This window comes from Lygodium microphyllum, chromosome 15 (assembly GCF_053477565.2).
Source record: "Lygodium microphyllum isolate KBCC chromosome 15, Lygodium_microphyllum_v1.1.10, whole genome shotgun sequence".
NCBI classification, from domain to species: domain Eukaryota; kingdom Viridiplantae; phylum Streptophyta; class Polypodiopsida; order Schizaeales; family Lygodiaceae; genus Lygodium; species Lygodium microphyllum.
Genome location: NC_141149.1, coordinates 107725720 through 107750691, shown reverse-complemented (window position 1 = coordinate 107750691; position 24972 = coordinate 107725720). Strand labels below are relative to the sequence as shown.

Genomic DNA, 24972 nt, shown 5'->3' with positions numbered 1-24972 from the left:
TCAAATGATGAACAAAATATCGACAATCATCAATAAGAGCTCATCAGTTTTCTTACTGCTGCTCGAAGCCCAAGCAAACATCTCAGCAATCTGCTTCTGGGACTCTAGGAACATCTTTGTATGCCCGGCCTCCAGATCATCACGAAATCGCTCAGACTCTCTCTGCATCTGCAGTTTCATCTCTTCTAATCTAAGAAAGCGCTCTCCCAAAGTGCGGATCACGGAGACCAATCTGAGAAAGCGCTCCCCCAAAGTGCTGTCAACTGGGGGCTGTTGATGCCGCAAGCTGGACTTTGAAGAAGTCCTATGGTTGAGGAATTTGTCCATCTTGAAAGCCTTCACGGCCTCATAGTCTATACTGCGGCTATGCTTCTTGTGGAAAGCTGTGTAAGAAGTATCATGGTCATCCAGAGACCGGTTGCGATACTAGCATTATCACTTATGGGACCATATGCATCTATAGCTAGAGGGGTGGCAATGGTACAAAGCATTCCAAGAGCTGCAAAACTGTGATCCCGTACATGGCTACTAGGGTATGGCTGACATAGATGGCAACAGCAATAGCAAATATTGGAACAATTACAGACTTGTAGCCAAGTGCCAAACCAAAGATGACATTGGTAGCAGCTCCTGTCCTGCAAGAATCAGCAACATCCTGGACTGGTCTGTATGTATTGCTGGTGAAATACTCTGTAACGTAGCCAATTACCAACCCTGCCCAAAGCCCTACTCCAACACAAAAAAATAGTTTCTTGTTTTGAACCATCTTTGCACCACCATTAGGATCATATATGTAAAACGTGGATGGTAGTGCCAGCCAACAAACAAAAGCTGCACCGAATGTCATTAAGATGGTGGATATCAGCAAACTGTCTCTTCAGTGTAGATTCAATATCCCTTAGATTTGAGATCTCAAACACATCAGTTGCGAACAAGGTTGTTATGAGGCACACCACAATGCCCATGGAGCTAATGAGTAGAGGGAAGCACATAGCAGCGAAGTCATGATTTGTGCCAAATGATGACATGGAAGCCACAACAAGAGCTGCGCAAGAAGCTTCAGCAAAAGAGCCAAACAAATCTGAACCCATTCCAGCAATATCTCCCACATTATCACCCACATTGTCAGCAATGATCGCTAGATTTTGCGGATCGTCCTCTGAGATATTCCTTTCTACTTTTCCAACAAGATCTGCTCCAACATCCGTAGTTTTGGTATAGATTCCACCTCCAACCCTTTCAAATAGAGCCACAGATGAGCATCCAAGCCCATAGCCAGTGATGGCCTCAAAAAGGCCCTCCCAATTATCCTTATAATAAAGCTGGAACAGTTTTATAGTGATGTATAAAACTATGAGGCCATTAGCAGCAAGTAAGAAACCCATCACCGAACCTGATTGGAAGGCGATTTTGAATACTTTTCCTATCCCTTTTCTAGCTTCCAAAGTTGTGCGAGCATTCGCATATGTTGCGATCATCATGCCCAAAAATCCCGACACTATGGACGTCAAAGCTCCCAATATAAATGCAACTGTAGCGAAAATTGCTGTAAAGAGAGCTGAGGCACATTCCTGCTTTGGATCGTATCTGCAAGGCTGGGGCTTAGTACTGAACCCCTTCACAGATCCCACGAACAAGAAAATGATAGCAGCAAATATGCCCATGAAATAAACCAAATACTTGTACTCTGTCAGCAAAAACGATGTGGCTCCTATGGTTATGGCTTGTTGAATTTCAGCGCATTTCCTAATAGCTACTGCATCTGATTCCTCATGCAATCTATCATCCTCGTCACAGTTTGATGATCTGTAACAATTCTGATCTCAAAACCGCACTTCTCACGAGAACCTACTCTTACTAAAAATCCAAATGATTAAATTGTTAGTATTATGAATTTTTTTTAAATTATTCCCTCCTTCCCCCAGCCGACTGTCGTGCTGGGGGAGAGGGAGGGAAGGCAGGATGACTAAGCATCCGTGTTGGATGCCTGAGGGGGGGTGAACCCATGCAGGATGCCGCGTGGGGGAGGGAGGATCCCCTCCCCTCACCTATATAAACCTTATGGGGGGAAATGAGAGGTAGAGGAGGCCGTCAGACTTCTGACGCTACGTGGTGAGAGAGGGGGAAGATTGTAATATCACCATGTTGTGAAGGTGGAAGGTGCCGCTGATGCCGTGATGAAAAGGGGAAGGTGGAAAGGCCGACATGAAGAAGTTGTCGTGAAGAGGAGGATGCAGAAGGCCATGCTGCATGATGACGCCATGTTGCCATTCTCCGTGGTGAAGGACTGGGAAGGCAATGGCGTGCTGCGTCGTGAGAGAAAGGGGAGGTGGAAGGCGCTGCTGATGCCGTTGCGAGGACCACTGTCACCTGATCATTTGCACTCCTCCCATTTTGACACGTACGCCATGTTAGAAGCTTCTTTAAGAAGCTTCTAAGGAAACTTCTAAAAGGCTCGTTCACACAAGCCGCCTTAAAGCCCATTTCCCATAGGTTTTTCCTGCAACTTCATTTGCAAGAGGCCTTTTTCGCAATTAGGCTTCAATGCCCACAAGCCATCTGTAAGCCCATTCCTAGCCACCCCATTTTCCCCTAAAGAAGCTCATAAAGCTTCCTTTCCCACAAGCACCATTTGTAAGATCATTTCCGAAAAACCCCTCGAAAAACTCCAAATTCCATACATCCAAACCCCATAAGCCCAAGTCTCACAAGCCCAACCTTTTAAAGATCCGAAGTTCCGCGAAGGCATCTCCTGCATACAAGGGAGAAAGGCAAAGATCTTGAGGCTGCGTACCAAGGTGAGAAAATTCACCGAATCGTGTGAAAACAAAGGCAACCTGGAAGTCCGAAATTATGCCCACAATGGCCCAAGAGGTTGCAAGTCGGGCCTGCACGGGAGGTTCTTCTCCTAACATTCACGTGGATATCTCCCTAAGCCCACAAGTCCAGGTTTTTACTATTTTTGATTCGTCGCAAAAGTAAAGCATTATGCATGATAAATTCATGGACTAGGAAGCACCTACGCATGTCAAATTCACCTAGCCTAGTTAAATGCAATTGGAAATAGATTGACTATTTGAATAATTAGCTCATGACATGAGGTGGTCATTGGTATTTCCAACATGATGAATAAAATAACGTAAATTATCTATGTATTTCACGACCTTATTAGTAGTTTCCCTTGCGTGCATATCAAAGTGACGGCCTAGAACACCTATTGCCTATCCTTATAAGGTCAAAATTTATTAAAGTGCACCTTTGATTAGGCATGGAAAGATTAATCCCATGTTGCATTTTTAGACAAATCTTCATTGAATGATTCATTATGGAAAGTCATTAATCCAGTAGAAAATAGAAGAGCCTAGAAATGATTCTAGAAATTTGCGTGTGGCATGGATTGTAAATTGGAATAAGTTAGCTCTAGGTTTTTTTGGCATAAATCTCAATCAATTACGTAAGTAGTTACAAAAGTTGGTGTAATGCTCATTTAGCCTACGAATAATTCATTCAGAAATAAAATTAGGAAAAGGCTGCATGGTCCATTTTAATATAAACCCCAAAAGCCTAGCAGCATAAATCATGAAATGCATGTTCTAGAAGGGTCGATGAAAAATTATGACGTAACTTGACCTACGCTTTGATCTTAACCAGGAAAGTTAGGGTTGGTAAATCTAGTCATATGTAGGCAATAAATCATGTGATTATGAGAATGGTATCGTAAATATCTTCAAGAGTAGACAAGTAAATTAGTTTAACCTAAACACCTAAACCGCGAGGGACACGCTTAGAAATGGCTAAATCAAAGCGACATATCCCAAGTGCTAACTAGGATTTAGAACGTTGAGGACGTAACCTAGTAGTTCTTATTGCCAAGTTGAAACTCTCATACCCTAAAGACCTACCCACATTCATGGAATGTAGCGACAATAGGACATACTTGTGAGAAACGATCAAGGGTTTGTTACCCTAAGGATCGCTCGCTAAAAAGATGAAACTCGGTTTGAATTGGAACCCTAGGACCATCAAGGACGGCCTAGTGCAATCAGGAATGGATTAGATATGAAGACACCCTAACCCTATTTCCTATTATTCATGATTTCGTGATTAGAAGACGACATTCGATGGGTAAAATAGTCCCATGGATTAGATGCGACACGTGCAACAAGTTGCAAAGTTGTGTGACCTTATGGGTTGACCACAAGGGAATGGCCAATTCCTCGAAATGAGATTGGCAAATTCTTGCGCAAGTTTATCTTGCAAGAGAATGAGTGGTCATCCTGATATAGCCCCTTTCTTGGGAAAGGTGACCAAGACAAGTGGATTAGATAATTGCTTGGAAGCAAAAGACCAATTAGTAAATTGGAATAACATATTTACTGCTAATAGAACTTAAGGTATTGGTTAAGTTGGGTTAGTAGGGTACAACCCTAACCCAAGGATATAGGGTTAACAAACAAACCCTTGGGGATCTTGCCAAGTCGCAATTGATCCTGGATCGAGTGTTGGATGCATTCAGAGAGAAAGATTCACTCCTTAGCAATTGGCCAAATAAACGACCACTGGAATTGATTGTACGTGTAACAGTTTAGAAAGCACTGTTTGCATTGTTTGCTCAAGGAACTAAAGGATGAAAAGATATCTAATGCTTCAGGTTGAAGGCCTGAAGGGAGAGGCAGCTTCAATTACCCCCGACTGCCTGCCTGACCCTAACCACGGGGGTTGTTGACCGCACCGGGAACGTGGACCGAACCTGTCGCGTGAGGTCTCTCCGTTGAGCTCTACTTGGAGCAGGAGGACGCTTGGGTGCTAGGGGGGGCTCTGGCCGTAAATCCCTCACCTTCCGGGTCCTGCACAAGAGGCTAATGTGACTCGGGATTGGATCTCGAGGATCGCATACTAGTTTACAGGCGGAAGTTTGGAATAGTGATCCCTGGGGATTACTGGATAGCCCTTGGGCAGATTATGGACAAGCCTACGGGCGGAAAATCCTTGTATTTCAAAGATAAAATGATGAAATGTTAAAAAAAAGAACTTGCTAGATATTGTTTTTCTATGTCATGTGATAAGATTACGTGAAGGAACCAGTGCTTAACAGGATTAATTAAAGAAGTTGATTGTTATATGTCAAATTAATGTGTTAGATAATTACATAACTAAAACAAACCGAGGAAAGTGCGGAGGATGGGCCACGGGTCTGTCCTACGGTTGGGTGGTCCCTATTAGCCGGGAACTTTTCTCAAAAATCTCCAAGAACAGCGAGATGATCATCATCATCAAAACGAATAACGAGAGCGATGACCTAGAGTTACGTCTTACCCGATTTACGTTGTTTTAGGGGAACGGAATGGGACTATGCCTTATGGCAGAGAGGTTGAGCCTTGCATCCCTCTCGTTTCCCATTCTCCTTGAACCAAGTGCAGCGTGAATCCGCTTCGGACCTGGCGTTTCTGCGTAAAGTAGTTCGCTCGGGTCTGACGCTAGTTGCTGTTAGCTAATGACCAATCAGGAAAACCCTTATTCCGGTCAATCCTAAGTGGGAACGGCCAGGATACTTCCGCTACGTGGCAGACGCAGGAAGACCTAGATCGCAAAACCCGTAACATTCCATGGGAGTGCCGGGTGGAGTTTTTCTAGACATCCTTTCCAATGGACTACTAAGACGTGTCCTAGATGATACTAGTGGACACGTTACAGTTGGTATCAGAGCAAACCAATAAAGGACTTGTTTTTAAGAAATTTTAATAAGAAGAAGTAAAGCAAATGTTACTGTCCCAAACATTTCCTTACTTTCAATGCTGTCTTGCAGAATTATAAAGCATGGAACAGGTTCTCAGTGTTCTGAGTCATGTTTATGACCGCGATGCATTCCACGGATTATCGACAAAGGGTTGAGATGATGAACATCCTAGACCGCATTTACAATCCATCGCCTGTGTACGTGGAACCGAGAAGGATGGGTGTTTCAGGGATCTATTACATAACTGCCCATCGACCTACGTACCTTCAAATTAACTTGAAGAGAAGCAGGTGGATGGAGGATTTGAAGATCGTGAAGCTGTTCATCTTTGTTGAGGCTCACGCAAACGCGACCCTACAGGTCGGAGGTGGAAGGGTTAACCAGAATAAGTATGTGTACGGGGAAGTGATTCGAAGAATCCCTGCTGACGACCGAATCAAGGTGTTGGGACGTCATGAGAAGAATGGATATCAAAGGAAAAGATACCCTAATCTTCCAATTAACTATCGATTCTTGAAAATCGATGACCCCAATCCGTACTACTACTCAGTTCCTATAGCTGAATGCAACAACATCTTATTCTCCTCGAATTAATGTATCAACTTGTTCCATCGCCCCAAGAAATAATTGTACCTCGAAAGGCTATGCCGATATGAATGGAATAAAACTTTTTTTTTTTAATCAACGATTGTCTTGACTGTGAATATTGATAACAAAGAAAAGTGACTTGATCACTTGGCTAAAAGCTGAAGTAGATATGTGATGTTATGTGGAATTCTTACTAGGAGGAAAAGTCGACTTCAATCAGATTCGGGATCATGAACCTAGGTATCCATGAGTGTCTACTCGGAATGGATTGGCTTAAATCTAATGATGCCCACATTCATTGTGAAAAGGGCCAAGTTCTTTTCCAAACTCTGAAGGGAAATTGGTTACAAACTCCACGTGAGGCTGGAAAGCCAAAAATTCAATTCGCTAAAAGATCTCGGATTAAAAAGGGAGTTAGAAAGGGACTACATGTCTACTTAATTAAGCTCAATAAGTTAGGTTAGAAGCAGGAGTCTAGTGAAGGACCTTTTTGGCTAAAGGAATACATGGACGTATTTCCTAAAGAGTTAACAGAACTTCTGTCTCAAAGAGAAGTGGATCATGCTAGTGTTAGGAGCTGTGCCAATTGCAAAGAGACCTTATACAATGTCCATCTCGGAAGCAATTGAGCTGAAGGAACAACTCAAGCAACTACTAGATCAAGGCTACATCCGTCCTAGCAGTTCACAATGGGGAGCTCCAGTACTGTTCTAGAAAAAGAAAGATGGAACACTTCGACTATGTATTGATTACAGAGGGTTGAATCAATCAATAGTCAAGAACAAATATCATATTCCTAGAATAGATGAGCTTTTTGATAGTCTTCAGGGTGCCAAGATCTTCTTCAAGATTATCTTAGGTCTGGTTACTATCAGATAAGAATCAAGGAAGAAGATATCCCAAAGACGACCTTCAACACTAAATATGGACACTTTGAGTTCTAATTATGTCATTAGGGCTTACGAATGCACCTGCCACCTTCAATAGGTTAATGCAGGATATCTTTAGACCATATCTTGATAACTTTGTGCTCGTCTTTCTTGATGACACTCTAGTCTATTCCAAACAGGAAGGAGATCATGAACCCCAACTTCGGATTTTCCTTGAGACAAGGAGGTCACACAAGCTATATGCTACGACGACGAAATGTGCATTCCTCAAACATCAGATTGGTTATCTGGGATTCATCATATCAGCAGAAGGAATCTCAGTGGAGCCGGCCTAAGTCAGAAATGTTCTAGGATGGCCAAATACCAACAACTGTCAAAGAAATACACAGCTTTCTTGGATTGACAAGATGGTATAGGGCCTTCATCAAAAACTATGCTTTGATTGCAGCACCTTTGACAGACTTACTGAAGAAGCAAACGTCCATTGCATGGTCAACTGCCAAACAAACTAGCTTTGATAGGTTGAAGCAAAGTTTGGTATCAGCACCGATCCTAAAACTTCTAGACCACAGTAAGGAGTTTGAGGTAGTAACTGATACTAGCACGCTTGCCTTAGGATGTGTGCTCATGCAGGAAGGTCATCCTGTAGCATGCTCTTCAAGGAAACTAAAGAGCCATGAGAAGAATTATGCTACCCATGATCCATGCTCTAAAACTTTGGAGACACTACCTGTTGGGTAACAAGTTTACTCTAGTGACTGATCATAAGAGTCTCAAGTGGATCTTTACCCAGAACGAGCTCAACATGAGGCAATGTTGGTGGATTGAAGTGCTGGAGGAGTATGACTTTGAAATCAAATACCAACCAGGAAAGGAGAATGTAGTTGCTGATGCACTCAGTCAAAAGGCATTCCTTAATTCTCTAATCTTTCAAAATCCATCAATAGCTAAATCTCTAGCCACAAAGGTGTTCATGCCAAACAACCCAATACTTGAGCTAGCTAGAGAGGAAGCATGCCATGATCCATCCTATCAAAAGATGCTAAGGGAGATCCCTATCAAGGATCAGGACCAAAAGCTACAAGCTAAGTATCATGAATTCTCTATCAATAGTGGACTTGTCTACTATAGAACGAGAGTATGTATACCAGCAAGCCAGTCACTTAAGCAGAGGATATTGTGGGAAGCTCACGATTTTCCTTTTATAGGACATCCTGGCTATGCTAAAACTCTTAATGCAGTTAGGAAGAGCTACTATTGGGAGAGGCTCAAAGGTGACATTCTCAAATATGTCACTGAGTGTTGTCTTGACAACGTATCAAAACCGAACATGTCATGATGCTAGAGAAACTGCAACCGCTTGACATTCCCCAAATGAAATAGGAGACCTTAGCTTACCTAGAAATCAAAATTCAGACTAACTAAGGTCTCTTGAAGCAAATGCTTGTGATGTATTTCTCAAACCGAAGCTGGCATGTATCACACTTTGTTCAAGGAGAGTGAGAAATGAGGGGGAGCATGAGTACGTCAACCCCTCTGGCCCTGTAAGGCAAAGTCTCACTTCATTCCTTGGAGACTCATCAAATATATATAGGACTTTGTATTTTGGGAAAGTTTTGAAAAACCATCTTTACAATAATTGTGGTGGTGCAAGTGTCCTAAAATGGCAATGCACTCGGTTGGGAGAATTCGATTACTTGATCATAAAGATAACAGTTATGGTGAACTCCTTTTATGCCTATATTGAGGATAGGATTTAGATATGATTCTTCAAAGATGAATAGCTTGACCGGATTAAGGTTTTCCATTCACTTGATTATTTTAGGGTTTTTTTGAAGGTGGGCAACTCAATTGGTGTCAATGAAGCAATAGACCTTTCTTTGCATTCATCAACGCTCTCGATATTCTGGGGCGAAAGACTATACGTACGCTCCAATATCCTCATGAAGCAATCCTGCCAATCAAAATCAAGGGAATGCATTGTTGAGATAAACATTGCTTGAAATACTTAGAACTTTTGTCAATCTTAATCATTGTGAAAGAGATTCCATCGATAGTTAGAGGGTGAATTATTTCTTGTATCGAATGTTTTTTTAAATAAGATTACAAATAAATGTTTTTAGACATTAGTTCCATTTCACTCTGATACCACGTGTAACATGTCCACTTGAGATAACCTTAATGAAACAATTTATTGGTACATCGAGATGATTTTCTAGGCAATGTCTCTTGGTACTTTTTTGAATAATTACATGAGATTTGCTACTTAGAATCTCTTGACTTCACTTTGAAACAGAAGGTCTTGGTTGTTCCCATGAGAATCAACCTCAATTTTTCTTTCTAGGTAAGCTAAGGTCTCCTATTTGGGTTAACTAGTATCAGTCTTTGAGCAACTGCTTATGCTATATTTCTTGAACCGAATCTAATACGCATCACACTTCGTTCAAGAAGATAGAGAAACAAGAGGAAATATGAGTATGTCAACCACTCTGGTCATAAGGCAAAGTCTCACTTCATTCTCCTAAAATATTATAGAGTCAAGGTTTTTAATATTCCCTATATTCTAATGCATCTAGCACTTACACTATTTTCTATACTTCATGAACATGGGATTATCATAAATGTATTATTTTGTGAGAGCCACCACACTCACTCTTATGTACATTTGTATTAATTTTTCACATTGTATTTGTCACACCTGCAAGTGTTACGTGGGTCACACATATGTATTTGTGATTAGATTGGCATATGCTTGGTCTATTTATACTAAGGTTCAAGTATGTTGTGATGATTAACCGGCCTAGATCCCACAATGTGGACAAGATGCTCAAAAGAGGTTGCAAACCCAAAGTCACAAATGCTGAAAATCCTAAAATGCAAAAGGGATGAAAACCCTAATACACAGAGGTAAAGATCGTAACCCTAAAATTGTAATATTTCCGCGTACTGCGTACCGTAAATATTAACTTCCCGCACGTCGTGTAAATCTCGTGCAAAGATTATCACTAGTGCCAGCAGCTAATCTATAACCACACGCGGGAAATGGAGACACTCCACCTTAGGAAAATAAGGCCGGGGATTCAAACCCGCATAGCCACGGGAAAACAGCCTCTTGGGAAGAGGTCAAGAGGATAGGTAATTGCAAATTTTTTTATTATCTTCCCCAGCCGATGTGTGGCTGGGGGAAAGGGATGGGCTAGTAAGGGGAGCATGAGGAGGTGGAGGGAGAGAGCCATGCAAAGGGCCACGTGGGGAGGTCCCCTCTCCCCCCTTGGACTATAAGAACCCCCTCTTGGGGGGGGGGGGAAGAAAAAAGGGTGAGAGGGAGGAGGACGTGCTGAACGTGTCGTGTGAAGGCCGTCGCTGTGGAAGGGAGGACAAGGCGGCAGAAGGCTGTCGCCATGTGAGGGAGGTGGCCGTGTGGAGGAGGGACGACTGTGGAAGGAGAGGACGGGCTGCTGCCGCCGTTGGGAAAGGGGAAGGAGACCAGGCCGTCGCCACGTGAAGGAAACGCTACCGCCCAGTCCGCCAGCCGCCCGCTGCCACAGTCCGCTGCCGTGAAGCCACCCGGCCACCTTAGTCCGCCGCCACCACTGGATCATGAACCCTCCCCTCTCCCGACGTGGACGTGCTGCCAGAAGCTCTTAGAAGCTTCTCTAGGAAGCTTCTAAGGGGGCTTCTCAAAGCCCCCTTCCCGTGGAGTCCCTTTATAAGCCCAATTTTTACCCCGGGATTCAATTCCCCTTTCCCATTGGATTCCCACATAGCCCATATTAGCCCGGTGCAAGTCCCCCCTTCTCGTGGATTCCCAACACAAGTCCCTTCCCACCGATCACCCATAAGCCTTCTAGGCTCGGATTTAAAGCCCCGTCCCACTAGATCCTCCAAAAGCCCAATTTTTCCCCTCGGGTTTCGAAGAGGAAGCCTATAAGGCCTTCCTACCAAATTTTCCCACAAGGCCGGTCCTAGGATTTTAGGGAAGGAGAAGAAGAACCCTAAAGCCTCCATTCTTGCAAGGCCAATTTGCAAGAGCCCTTTCCGCGAACATCCTCGTAAGGTCCAATTGTTGAAACTCCATTCATAAAATCCCCATTTCCAAGAACCAAGCTCCAACCCCGCGAGGCCTTCCATAAGGCCAAATTCCGCAAGCTGGTATTCTCAAGGATCCACATTTCGAAAGGGATCTCCTGCGTACCAGGGAGAAAAGAACAAGATCTTGAGGCTGCGTACCAAGGCGAGCAAATTCACCGATTGGGTAAGGGAAAAGGCAACCTGGAAGTCCGTAATTATGTCATAACGGCCCATAAAAAGTCACAAGACGCACCTGCGGAAGGATCTTCTCCTAGTATTTACATGGATATTTTCCGGAGCCCACAAGTCCAGGTTTGATCTATTTGGATTCCACACAGAAGTATTGAATTAATCACGATAATTTCATGGATTAGGAAGCACTCATGCATGTCAAATGCAACTAGTCAAGTTAAATGCAATTGGACAATGAATTGGCTATTTGAACATTTATTAGAAATAGCTTAAGATATGAAAATTGATCATTGGTACGTTCAATGGAGTTAATGAAAAGAGCATAAGGTGTCTATGCATTTGCAGGACCTTATTAGTAAGTTTCCTTTTATGCATTCAAAAGTGACGAGCCTAGGACAACTGTTGCCTCATTACAAGGTTGAAATTATTGAGGTACACCTTTTTACTAGGCATGGAAAGATTAATGGCATGTCCCATTTTTAGATCAATCTTCCTTGTAATGATTCATGAGGGAAAGTTAACACCCATAAGATGTTAGTCGAAAAGGAATAGAAGGGCACGAAAATGATCTATGGACTTGCAAGTGGCATGATTATTTGATGTAAGTCCTAGTAGGACCTAGGAAAGTTAGTGTTCAGATTATCAGGCATTTTTACTTTGCCAAGGAAAGATAGGGTTATTGTGAACCATGTGATGCGTAGAAGCAGTGAATCGCATGTTTACACGTATTGGTGAAGTTGTATCTATTGTTCTCCTTTAGATCTAGTTTATTACCTTTAGGAAAGGTTTCATCCTTGTCGCAAGACAAGTACATTGAGTTGTCTAAGTCACCTAAACCACAAGAGATTCATATGGGCATGGTTCAGTCGATATGACAAATATCCCAAGTGCTAACTAGTGTTTAGCGCGATAAGGATTCGACCTAGTTTTACACTTGTTGCCAAGTTAAACCCGCAAACCCAAAGATCTCACACACATTCACGAAATGTCGAGTCAATTGGATGCTCATACATAAAATGATCTACGGTTTTATTCTAAGGATCATTCGTTCAAATGATGAAACTCCGACTGAGTTGGAAATTCCTAGGACCATGGCCCAATATAATGAGCTGGGTAAGAAGACACCCTAAACCCTGCTACTCGGCTGGAGGTAATTCCGTGACCAGAAAACACCATTCAATGGGTGAAATGATCCCGTGGAATAGATGCAACACATGTGAAAAAGGTTGCATCATCGTATAGACTTGAGACTTGTCCATAAGAGAGTTTTGTCATTTCTCGAAATGAGGTTGGCAAGTTATTGAAAGAATTTAACTTACAAGAGGATGAGTAATCATCCTGTTACTTCACCTTTCTTGAGGAATAATTGCCAAGAAAAAGGAGAGTTAGGTATTTGGCTGAAAGCAAATGACCAACCAATAAATTGAAGCGACATGGTCGCCAGGATTTACTATTACCTAAGGTATTGATTAAGTTGGGTTAACAGGGTATGGCCCTAACCCAAGGATAAAAGGGTGAACAAACAAACCCTTGGGGATCTTGCCAAAGTCGCAATTTGATCCCAGGTCGAATGCTGGATGCATTCGGAGAGAATGATTCACTTTTTAACAGTTGGCCAAATAAAACGACCACTGGAATTGATTGTGCTTGTAATAGTTTAGAAAGCACTGTTTGCATTGTTTGCTCAAGGAACTAAAGGATGAAAAGATATCTAAAGCTTCAGGTTGAAGCCTGAAGGGAGAGGCAGCTTCAGTTACCCCGGACTGCCTGCCTGACCCTAACCAAGGGGGTTGTTAACCGCGCCGGGAACGTGGACCGAACCCGCCGTGAGAGGTCTCTCCGTTGAGTTCTACTTGGAGCAGGAGGACGCTTGGGTGCCAGGGGGGCTCTGGCCGTAAATCCCTCGCCTTCCGGGCCCTGCACAAGAGACTAACGTGACTCGGGATTGGATCTCGAGGCCCGCATACTAGTCTACGGGCGGAAGCTTGGATTAGTGATCCTTGGTGGATTACTGGATAGCCTTCGGGCGGATTATGAATACGCCTACAAGCGGGAACTCCTTGTATTTCAAAGATAAAAGGATAAAATGATAATAAAGAAGTGGTTTGGCATTGTTTTCTTTATGTCCTGTGATAAGATTACGTGAAGGAACCGGTGCATAACAGGGTTAATCGAAGAAGCTGTTTGTATATGTCAAACTAATGTGGTAGGTAATTACATAACTAAAACAAACCGAGGAAAGTGCGGAGGATGGACCATGGGTCCGTCCTATGGATGGGTGGTCCCAGTTAGCCGGGAACTTTTCTCAAAGTCTTCGATGAACAGCAGGTTGATCTTCAGCATCAAAGTGAATAACGAAGACGATGACCTAGAGTTACATCCTACCCGATTTACGCTGTTTTAGGGGAACGGAATGGGACTATGCCTTATGGCAGAGAGGTCGAGCCTTGCATCCCTCTCGTTTCCCATTCTCCTTGAACCAAGTGCAGCATGAATCCGCTTCGGACCGGGCGCTTCTGCATAAAGTAGTTCGCTCGGGTCTGACGCTAGTTGTTGCTAGCTAATGACCAAACAGGAAAACCCAAATTTAGGTCGATCCTAAGTGGGAACGGCCAGGATACTTCCGCTACGTGGCAGACGCGGGAAGACCTAGATCGCAAGTCCCGTAACATTCCATGGGAGTGCCGGGCGGAGCTTTCTAGACATCCTTCCCGATGGACTGCTAAGACGTGTCCGGAATAATTCTAGCGGACACGTTACAGTTGGTATCAGAGCAAACCAACAAAGGACTTGTTTTTAGGAAATTTTAATAAGAAGAAGTAAAGCAAATGTTGTGTCCCAAACATTTCCTTACTTTGATTACTGTCTTCCAGAATTATGAAGCATGGAACAGGTTCTTAGTGTTCCGAGTCATGTTCATGACCGCGATGCATTCCAGGAATTATCGACAAAGGGTTGAGATGATGAACATCCTAGACCGCATTTACAATCCATCACCTGTGTACATGGAACAGAGATGGATGGGTGTTTCAGGGATCTATTATATAACTGCCTATCGACCTGCGTACCTTCAAATTAACTTGAAGAGAATCAAGTGGATGGAGGATTTGAAGATCGTAAAGCTGTTCATCTTTGTTGAGGCTCACGTAAACGCGACTCTACAGGTTGGAGGTCAAAGGGTTAACCAGAATAAGTATGTGTACGGAGAAGTAATTCAAAGAATCTCTGCCGACCGAAGCAAGGTTTTGGGACGTCATGAGAAGAATGGATATCAAAGGAAAAGATACCCTAATCTTCCAAGGAACTATCGATTCCTGAAGATCGATGATCCCAATCCGTACTACTACTCAGTTCCTGTAGCTGAATGCAACAATATCTTATTCTCTTCGAATTAATGTATCAACTTGTTCCATCGGCCCAAGAAATAATTGTGCCCCGAAAGGGCTATGCTGATATGAATGGAATAAAACTTTTTCCCGATTGTCTTGACTATGAATATTGATAAAGAAGTAAAGTGAATTGGTCACTTGGCTGAAGGAATACATGGACGTAGTTTCTGAAGAGTTAACAGAACTCCCACTTCAAAAAGAAGTAGATCATGAGATCAAGCTAGTATAGGAGCTGCGCCAATTGCGAAGAGACCCTATAGAATGTCTATATCGGAAGCTATTGAGTTGAAGGAACAACTCAAGCAACTGTTAAACCAAGGCTACATCCGGCCTAGCAATTCACCATGGGGAGCTCCAGTCCTATTCCAGAAAAAGAAAGATGGAACACTTCGACTATGTATTGATTACCGTGGGTTGAATCAATCAACAGTCAAGAATAAGTATCCTATTCCTAGAATAGATAGGCTTCTTGATCGCCTTCAAGGTGCAAAGATCTTCTCCAAAATTGATCTCAGGTCAGGCTACTATCAAGTCAAGATCAAGAATGAGGATATTCCCAAAAACGGCCTTCAATACAAGATATGGGCACTTTGAATTCTTGGCTATGTCATTCGGCCTTACAAATACACCTACCACCTTCAATAGATTAATGCAGGATATTTTTAGACCATATCTTGATGATTTCGTGCTTGTCTTCTTCGACGACACTCTATTCCAAACAGGAAGGAGATCATGAATCCCAACTTCGGATTTTCCTTGAGACAAGGAGGTCGCGCAAGCGGTATGCTAAGATGATGGAATTGCACATTCCTCAAACATCAGAATGATCATCTAGAATTCATCATATCGGAAAAAGGAATCTCAGTGGAGCCAGTCTAAGTTAGAATTGTTCTAGGATGGCCAAATACCAACAACTGTCAAAGAAAATACTCAGCTTTCTTGGGTCGACAAGATGGTATAGGGTCTTCATCAAAAACTATGCCTTGATTGCAGCACCTTTGACAGAATTATTGAGGAAGCAAACGCCCATTGCATGGTCAACTGCCGAACAAACTAGCTTCGATAGGTTGAAGCAAAGTTTGGTATCAGCACCGATCCTAAAACTTCTAGACCACAGTAAGGAGTTTGAGATAGTAACTAATGCCAGCATTCTTGCCCTGGGGTGTGTTCTTATGCAGGAAGGTCATCTAGTAGCATATTCTTCAAGGAAATTGAAGAGTCACGAAAAGAATTATGCCACTCATGATCTGGAGTTATTAGCTGTCATCCATGCTCTAAAGCTTTGGAGACACTACCTGTTGGGTAACAAGTCACTCTAGTAACCGATCATAAGAGCCTCAAATGGATTTTTACCCAGAACAAGCTCAACATGAGGCAACGTCGATGGATTAAAGTATTGGAGGAATATGATTTTAAGATCAAGTACCGACCTGGAAAGAAGAATGTAGTTGTTGATGCACTCAATCGCAAGGCATTCCTTAATTCACTAATCTTGCAAAATCTATCAATAGCTAGATCTCTAGCTACAGAGGTGTCCATGCCAAACGATCTAATACTTGAGCTAGCTAGAGAGGAAGGATTCCATCATCTAGCCTATCAAAGGATGCTAAGGGGAGTCCCTATCAAGGACCAGGAACAAAAGCTAGAGGCTAAGTATCATGAATTCTATGTCAGTAGTGGACTTGTCTACTATAGGATGAGAGTATGTATATGAGCAAGCCAGTTATTCAAATAGAAGATATTGTGCGAAGCTCATGATTTCACTTTATCGGGACATCAAAGCTGCGAAGGATAGACAGAAGGCATACACGGATTTGAAGTGTCAAGATAGAATATTTGAGGAAGGAGACATGGTCTTCATTCACGTATGCCCAAGGAAGAGTTCTCTATCCTTAGGAGATTGCAGGAAGCTAAGTCCAAGGTATTGTGGACCATACAAGATCCTCAAGTGCTTAAGACCTAATGTTTATAGACTGCAAACTCCCTGAAAACCTAAAGGTTCATAAAGTATTCCATGACAGTCTATTGAAGAATGAAGTATGTACCTAGCCCAAATCATGTACTTGATGACCAACATATTGCAATGCCTAGTCAAGGAGTCCTTGAACTAAGGCCGGACAGGATTTTAGATGTCAGAGAGAGACAGTTAAGATCTAGAACCTTAAAAGAATGCCTCGTCTAGTGGAAAGATTATCCTGAAGAGAATGCTACTTGGATGGATGAGAGCTCTCTCAATCTTCAATATCCCCAATTTATCTCGAGATGAGGACATCTCGATTCTTCTAAGGGGGAGAGAATGTAATATTTCCGCGTACTGCGTACCGTAAATATTAACTTCCCGCACGTCGTGTAAATCTCGTGCAAAGATTATCACTAGTGCCAGCAGCTAATCTATAACCACACGCGGGAAATGGAGACACTCCACCTTAGGAAAATAAGGCCGGGGATTCAAACCCGCATAGCCGGGGGAAAACAGCCTCTTGGGAAGAGGTCAAGAGGATAGGTAATTGCAAATTTTTTTATTATCTTCCCCAGCCGATGTGTGGCTGGGGGAAAGGGATGGGCTAGTAAGGGGAGCATGAGGAGGTGGAGGGAGAGAGCCATGCAAAGGGCCACGTGGGGAGGTCCCCTCTCCCCCCTTGGACTATAAGAACCCCCTCTTGGGGGGGGGGGGAAGAAAAAAGGGTGAGAGGGAGGAGGACGTGCTGAACGTGTCGTGTGAAGGCCGTCGCTGTGGAAGGGAGGACAAGGCGGCAGAAGGCTGTCGCCGTGTGAGGGAGGTGGCCGTGTGGAGGAGGGACGGCTGTGGAAGGAGAGGACGGGCTGCTGCCGCCGTTGGGAAAGGGGAAGGAGACCAGGCCGTCGCCACGTGAAGGAAACGCTGCCGCCCAGTCCGCCCGCCGCCCGCCGCCACAGTCCGCTGCCGTGAAGCCGCCCGACCACCTTAGTCCGCCACCGCCGCTGGATCACGAACCCTCCCCTCTCCCGACGTGGACGTGCTGCCAAAAGCTCTTAGAAGCTTCTCTAGGAAGCTTCTAAGGGGGCTTCTCAAAGCCCCCTTCCCGTGGAGTCCCTTTATAAGCCCAATTTTTACCCCGGGATTCAATTCCCCTTTCCCATTGCATTCCCACACAGCCCATATTAGCCCGGTGCAAGTCCCCCCTTCTCGTGGATTCCCAACACAAGTCCCTTCCCACCGATCACCCATAAGCCTTCTAGGCTCGGATTTAAAGCCCCGTCCCACTAGATCCTCCAAAAGCCCAATTTTTCCCCTCGGGTTTCGAAGAGGAAGCCTATAAGGCCTTCCTACCAAATTTTCCCACAAGACCGATCATCTTGGGAGTGGCGGCCATAGGACATATTTGGAGGACTTTGTAAGTTTCTCTTATGTTTTGCTTGTTTGTTTTTTTGAAATTTTCTTTGTACTGACAATCATGTTTCTAACAGTTAGCATTTTGTTTTCTTTACAGCACTCCATTACAAATCGCGATCCACAAGACCGATCATCTCGATATGCAGAGAGGCACGGTCTCAATGCATTGATCGACCGATTGTATAGACACGGCGGCCCTGTAAGTCACTCATCTTTCTTGTCCGTAGTTACCATGAGATATTTGAATGCATCAGTGTATGGTGGATTGATATGTTGTTTCTTTTTCTGCAGAATCCGTTCGATGCTCCTTTGCAAGGGACGAGCTTTCGAGGGAAGAGAATTTATAGCTCGCCCTTGGATCCTTGGAGCTCACACACCTTTAGTTTTTAGTCGCTTGATCTATGTAGACATTTTCTATGTATTAGTGATATCCTTTCATGATTGTACCAATCGCATTTTATGCGATCATGTATTTATTTCATGTATCAGTTTTATGATTTGAGTATACATTCTTTTTGTTTGCAAGTGCTTTGTATACAGTAGTGCAGAAACTATTTTGTATGGCTCTCATACAGCACACAGTGCTATATGTGACAGGGCAGCTTGTGGCAGGCTGCCCTGCCACAAAATTTTTTTTTCCCTGTTACCGTCGCTATTTGCGTCGCAAATTTACTGCTCGCGTCGCTATTGGCCTTGCTATGCACGTCGCAAATTCACTGGTTGTGTCACTATATGCGTCGTTATATGGGTCGCAAATAGCGACGTTTCTATGGCGTCGTCAATAACAATGCTTTTTGCGACTACAGGGGCAAATTTTGTTGTTTGTATTTTTGTCGCTTTAAACGTCGGTATAAGGTCTATATCTTGTAGTGTGCCTAGCTCATGCCTTCTTAGTCACATGTAACTAGCTATGGCTACTCATTTTCTCATTTAGAAAAAACCCTGGTGCATTTGAGAAACATGTATTGACTTTATCCTTTCATGTGAATTCAAGAGTTTACTAAAGTGCCTTGTCCCAAGCTCAAACTCCACAAAATATTTTTACTAGCATATTTCGCAGAATGTTTGAAAAATATAAGCTAAAGTTAGTTCACACATTGCTTTTACTCCTTCCTTCTGTAATCCCCTATCTAGATTCCACTAGAATTGATCATAAATGAGGCTTGCCTTGCTCACACTTTTTGCACCCACTTCTTGATCCATAAATTTTTTAAAGGGGAACAAATTGAGGCTTGCCTTGCTCACACTTTATGCACCCACTTCTCGATACTTAAAAATTTAAAATGAGAACAAATTGAGCCAATTGATCAAGGTACCTAGAGTATATGCTTCCACCACCATTCTCGAGGACCTATGTCAAGATCTATAAGATGATAAGGATAGAGCCATAAACAAGTGGTAAGACACACACATGCTGCTTGACATCACAAGCACTACATTAAGCAAGAAAAAAGAAAGTCATCTAAGAGATCCTTAGGGCCACTCAAGAGATCAACACAATCAAAGAAAATTAGGAGCAAATAGTTAGGATTCAACAAGAGAAAATAGAATTCATGAAGGAAATTTTGGAAAGTCAACTCAATTTAGGAAAGAATATCGTGAGTCTTTCAAGTGCACCTAGCACATGAAAAGGTTAAGATTGCAATGCTCACCACTAAGCTACAAAATATAAGGTAGTCTCATGGGCAAGATTTTAGAGGCCTCCAAGGAACCATTAGGGAATCTCTACTAAAACACACAAAGATCTTGGAGGTTTAGACTAGACAAGTTCAACAAAAGAGAAAAGGGTTTGTGAGAAGCTGGTCTCAAAACTAAAAACTCAACCCAAGTCACTTTAGAACACAAGGAACTTTCAATCATTCCCCACATAGGCAATTTGGTGAAATATAGGAAATTCTCCAATATTTCCTATGTAGACAAGTACGTATTCCCCATCTATACCTAGGAAATTGCATTCCCTACATCTTATAATAGGGAATATAGAGCATTCCCTACATTCCTTTGAAAGTCCCTACGTTCCCTACATCTTATAATAGGGAATATAGAGCATTCCCCACATTCCTTTGAAAATCCCTACATAAGGAATTATAAGGATGTGATTCCCTACTTTTATGTAATAGGGAACTAAAGGTACAATGAGGATAAGATAAAGATGATGTTTATCACAATTCTCTATTTCTCAATTCAAGTTGATAATGATGGTTTCGAGAAGGTAAGGACAAAGGTCACAAGAAACTCTAAACCACTTACTATATAGAAAGTTTACATTATAACTAGGAAGATTACTAACCAAACTAGGAAGAATGTAGAATTTTCTAGTTATAACTAGATAATTTTGCCATCACTAGTCTCTTCTAACTAGTAACATCCTTTTCCTAGATAGTATCCAGAAAATTGAAGCCTATATATCTAGCAACATTATCTAGCAAGTTATTGTATAACTAGTAATAATATCAACCTAATTAGAAAATTTTACTTTTTACTAGTCATAACTAGCAAGTACTATCCTCTAACTAGGGAATTATAGATATTCTATCAAGTGAACTTGGAACTCATGATTTTTCTAGGTATAATTAGTAAATAAATATTCATTGATTAGACATTTACATTTGTATAATACTTACTCACAGCTAAGCTTTTCACATTGACACAAAAGCAAGACCACAATTGTTGAAAGGAAATCACAATAACAAAAAAGAAAATCAAAAGAAAGATGTTTAGTACACATGAATAACACAAACTGTGTGGCCCCAACAACAGAGTCATTGCATTTAGCAACAGTAACACTTACAATGTTGAGCAAAGTACATGGCCACATTGACCAAGCATATATTATGGCCATGACATCCATCTTATTGCAAAGCTCATGATTATATTAGTGAGAAAAAAGTATATTGCACCACTGGATTAAATAGAAACTCCACACACTAACATCATATTCCCTACTGTCCAAATGAGCAACAAGAGCAAACATTCAAAGTGCATGGCAAGAAAACCAAACAATCATATATATCCCATCATGAAAATTAGATAGCCATATTAAAAAGGAAAGCACATTACCAAGTGCATGACCATATTGGTCATGGAAGTGCACATGGAAAAAAAGAACCACTAAGGCAAAGCGTGTAGCCATATTGACAAAAAGCTAAATTGCATTGCCCAAAACATGTGGCTATAGAAAATAAAGCAAACTGCATTGCTAGTTGTATGATGAAATATTATCACCTTTCAAACTAGCACTAAACTTATAAACTTCATGTCTTAACACAAAAATATAAGTACCAAGGATTCTAATGATTGCCAACTATTGTAGCTAGCTCTATGTGGAAGCTTGCAACATGATAGATGGGAATCTACTTTAAGGTTCACTATGAGGTGACTTGAATAACAAGAAAGCTATACCTAAATAGCCTTACAAGGGTGGAAGTATATTACCTTTACAAAGAACTAGTGCTCCAAAACAAAGAAATCCTCATTGGATATTCTCATTTTATTAGGGTTTGAAGTTGAGAAATTCCATAGAAAAGTATCGATGGGAGCATATCAAATTCTCACTAATCTCAAAGGTAGGTGAAATAATTCAAACAATGTAGAAACTCTTGCAAATTCTCAATGGAACATTGAAAGTGCATCATAATAAAAGGAAAACACAAGAGGAAAAGAAGAACAAATTAAGATTGGAAAAATTTTGAATTTATCTTTTGAGAAAAAATAAGAGAGCTAAAAGAAAGGCATGCTTTTTGTGCTAAGAACATGCTCAACAAGGCCAATATTAAAATAGAGTACTATAAAAAGCAAGGAGGGGAGGAAAGCATGTTGGGCTATTCTCTCCTATACATCTTAAACCTTCCATGTTGGGTAAAAAACCATAGGTTTGAATCTCTACAAGAGAGGCTGAACCCCTAGAGGATCTTAATGTACTCTCCATGAGGATTTCAATCATGCTATGCATTTGGCAATTCAAAAATTATGATGTGTGCAATCTTGTGTAGCACCTTCTCCTATAGGCACCTATTTGGCTAGTATCATCTTGTGGTCATAACAAACATCAAGTGTAACATCCATGACAAGTCTATTTATGCTACCCTCTAATCCCTCCTAACTTGCTCTAGCCCTTATTCCTACAAGTCAAGCCTTAGAGGTAATTCAAAGCTCCCAAAAATCTTGGAACAACTCAAGAAAATTCATGAGCACTATCATATCCCTTCTCTACCCTTAGAAATAATAGACACATTAATTTTTAGCAAGACCATTCATATATACTTGTGAATATCATATCCCAACGTCTATATTTATGGCCCCAAAAAACATTATTACGAATATTTTAAAATTACTCTATGAAATTATCATTTTGTCTAATTATAACAAGTATTTTGAAATTATTCTCTAAAATTATTTTTTTTCATGGAACAATATGACAAATTTTTTATCATTGTAGTTCAAGTCATTGGCATTTCCATCCCAATATGCCTTAGCATCCTATAAGATGCCAAAATACTCACTAGTGGGTTGGGATCCCATGATCTTTTAGGAGATAAATGTTTTTGATTACATGAGTGCTTGAGAAGGAAAAAGGCCAAGTGACCATATTATATAGGATACCTTTAATGCTGAGGGAAGCTTATCATGGTTCTAAGTTAATAAGTTCCCTACTGTGTGTTGTTGACAGAAGTAGTGTAATCACATACAACCCAATCTTATGGGGTTGGAAGCTCATATCCTAGGCTAGACAATTGTTTTCTCTATAGGGAGATGGATTTTATACTACTTCATGGAATGGTGTTTTTATAAATTATCTTTTGTGCAATAGAATGTTGTTTTCCAAAGTGTTTGTCATGTGCTAGATGTTGTGTTAATGGACCCTATGTGACATGATAATAAAAGGAAGCTTCTTTTTTATGTTGTAATAGTATGGTACCTTTGCTAATTAGATAAGTAAAATAAATCCCATCAAGGAATGTGAGATTACCTCAATCCTGATGACCAATCATCTATGGCTAGATGGACCTAATAATTTGGGTAGCTTTTCTAAACATTAGATGGAATTATTAATACATGATCCTCCAAATTCAGTAGGATATATATGAGGCTCAACTTCATTTTTGGGGGGCTAATGTGAGATGATGCCTTATCGGCAAGGGGATCAACATTTTATTCTCTTCCACTTCTCACTCTCTTTGAACTAGGTGCCAAGGTCATTCACCTTCTTATGTGCAACCAGATGGTGCGAAGCTGCAGAGCAAGAAGGATACAATTCCTGCTGTATATGTTGATTGCCTCCAGATTGCCACCTCCAAATTGCTGAGCTGTGCAACCTCATCTAGAGTTTGGAACATACCATACATCCATAAGCCTGTTGACAACAGATTATTCAAAGGCAGCATAGGTTGGTTGTATCTTTTGAGAAACTCTACTACAATCTTCATGCTCAAGGTGTGCCAATGGCCAATATTAAATGAAGATCATTGTAACTTCAGTTATGCTTTTGCATGTCTTGGACATTGTGGATTTATGCAGCTATTGTGACTTATACATTCATAGTCTATCATTTCTTTGTCAACATGGTGGTCATTTAATTCACTTTCAAAGTTCATGTTTTGGAGGTAGATATATTTTTTGTCTTATGCTATTGAAGAGTTTGTCTTATAGAGTACTTCTTTGAGCACGCTTGATTTTTGAATTTAGGAACTTTGATGTCATCGAGACATGAGATGATCATTCAACTTCAATCAGTGCAGCAAAATTTGCTTGTGGTGGTTTCAATTTGTTGAGTGCTAGTGCGGACAAGTATGGCTTCCTCCTAAAGTCATGGTTTTTACTTTGAATTTTTAGATTCTCAAGTCTATTTTGTTTTGGCTCAATTGTAAAACCACTTATCTGTAGATTAGTGGTGTTTTGCAACATAGAGGCAACAACAATGGGCATCAAGAGTACACATTATCATCAAGAAATGGCTTCTTGTGGCATAGTTTATGATATGGATATTGATCCATATAACAAGATAGCAGTAACTGTTGGACAGGTTGGAAGTTCTTTTCATGGAAGGTTACCACAAGTTTTATATTGAAACATGATTGGCTAATATGTTAAGTTATTTGTCTTGTATGGTTTTAGGATAAGAAGCTGAACATACTCAATCTTGCTAGTGGGAAGTATTAGCTATATATAGTTTGTCTATATATAGCATCCCTGGTCCCCTCTATATATTCCAACTATGTATGCTCACTTGATGCACTTCTGGGGTTCCACTTCCAGTGTCTCGTGTCTCTCTTCTCTTCTCTCTTCCTCTGTTCCTCGTCTCCCTCACGCACTGTTCAACATGGTATCAGAGCGAGGTTTCCTCTCTCTTCTCTCTCATGCCGAGAGTATCCTATGCTGAAGGAGTAGTGTTGCTTCCTCTCTCTCTCTATCATCATCCATCCTCTTTCTCCTCTTTCCTCTCCTTCTTGCCCTCCTTTGCCCCTGACCACTATCCCTGCCCCTACCTGCCTTGTTCTGCCTCCCCTGTCCTATCGGTGAATATGTGAAGTCGCTGCACTCGAGCATGTGCCCAACAGCCAAGATTGGTAGGTTGCGGCAACGGCAGGGCTGTGAGAGAGGAGAGACCGCTGCCTCCCTTTCTTGTTGGAGAATATGTGAAGTCGTCGTGCCCTCCTCTACCCCTGACCCCTGTTCTGCCTCCCTTGTCCTGTCGCCATGGCCGCAGATGACGACACCTCCCTGCATCGCCAT

At 41.8% G+C, this 24972-nt stretch overlaps 1 pseudogene; it reads right to left on the bottom strand.

Moving 5' to 3' along the window:
- On the bottom strand, positions 1–24972 carry LOC148024885 (pyrophosphate-energized vacuolar membrane proton pump 1 pseudogene; annotated as a pseudogene).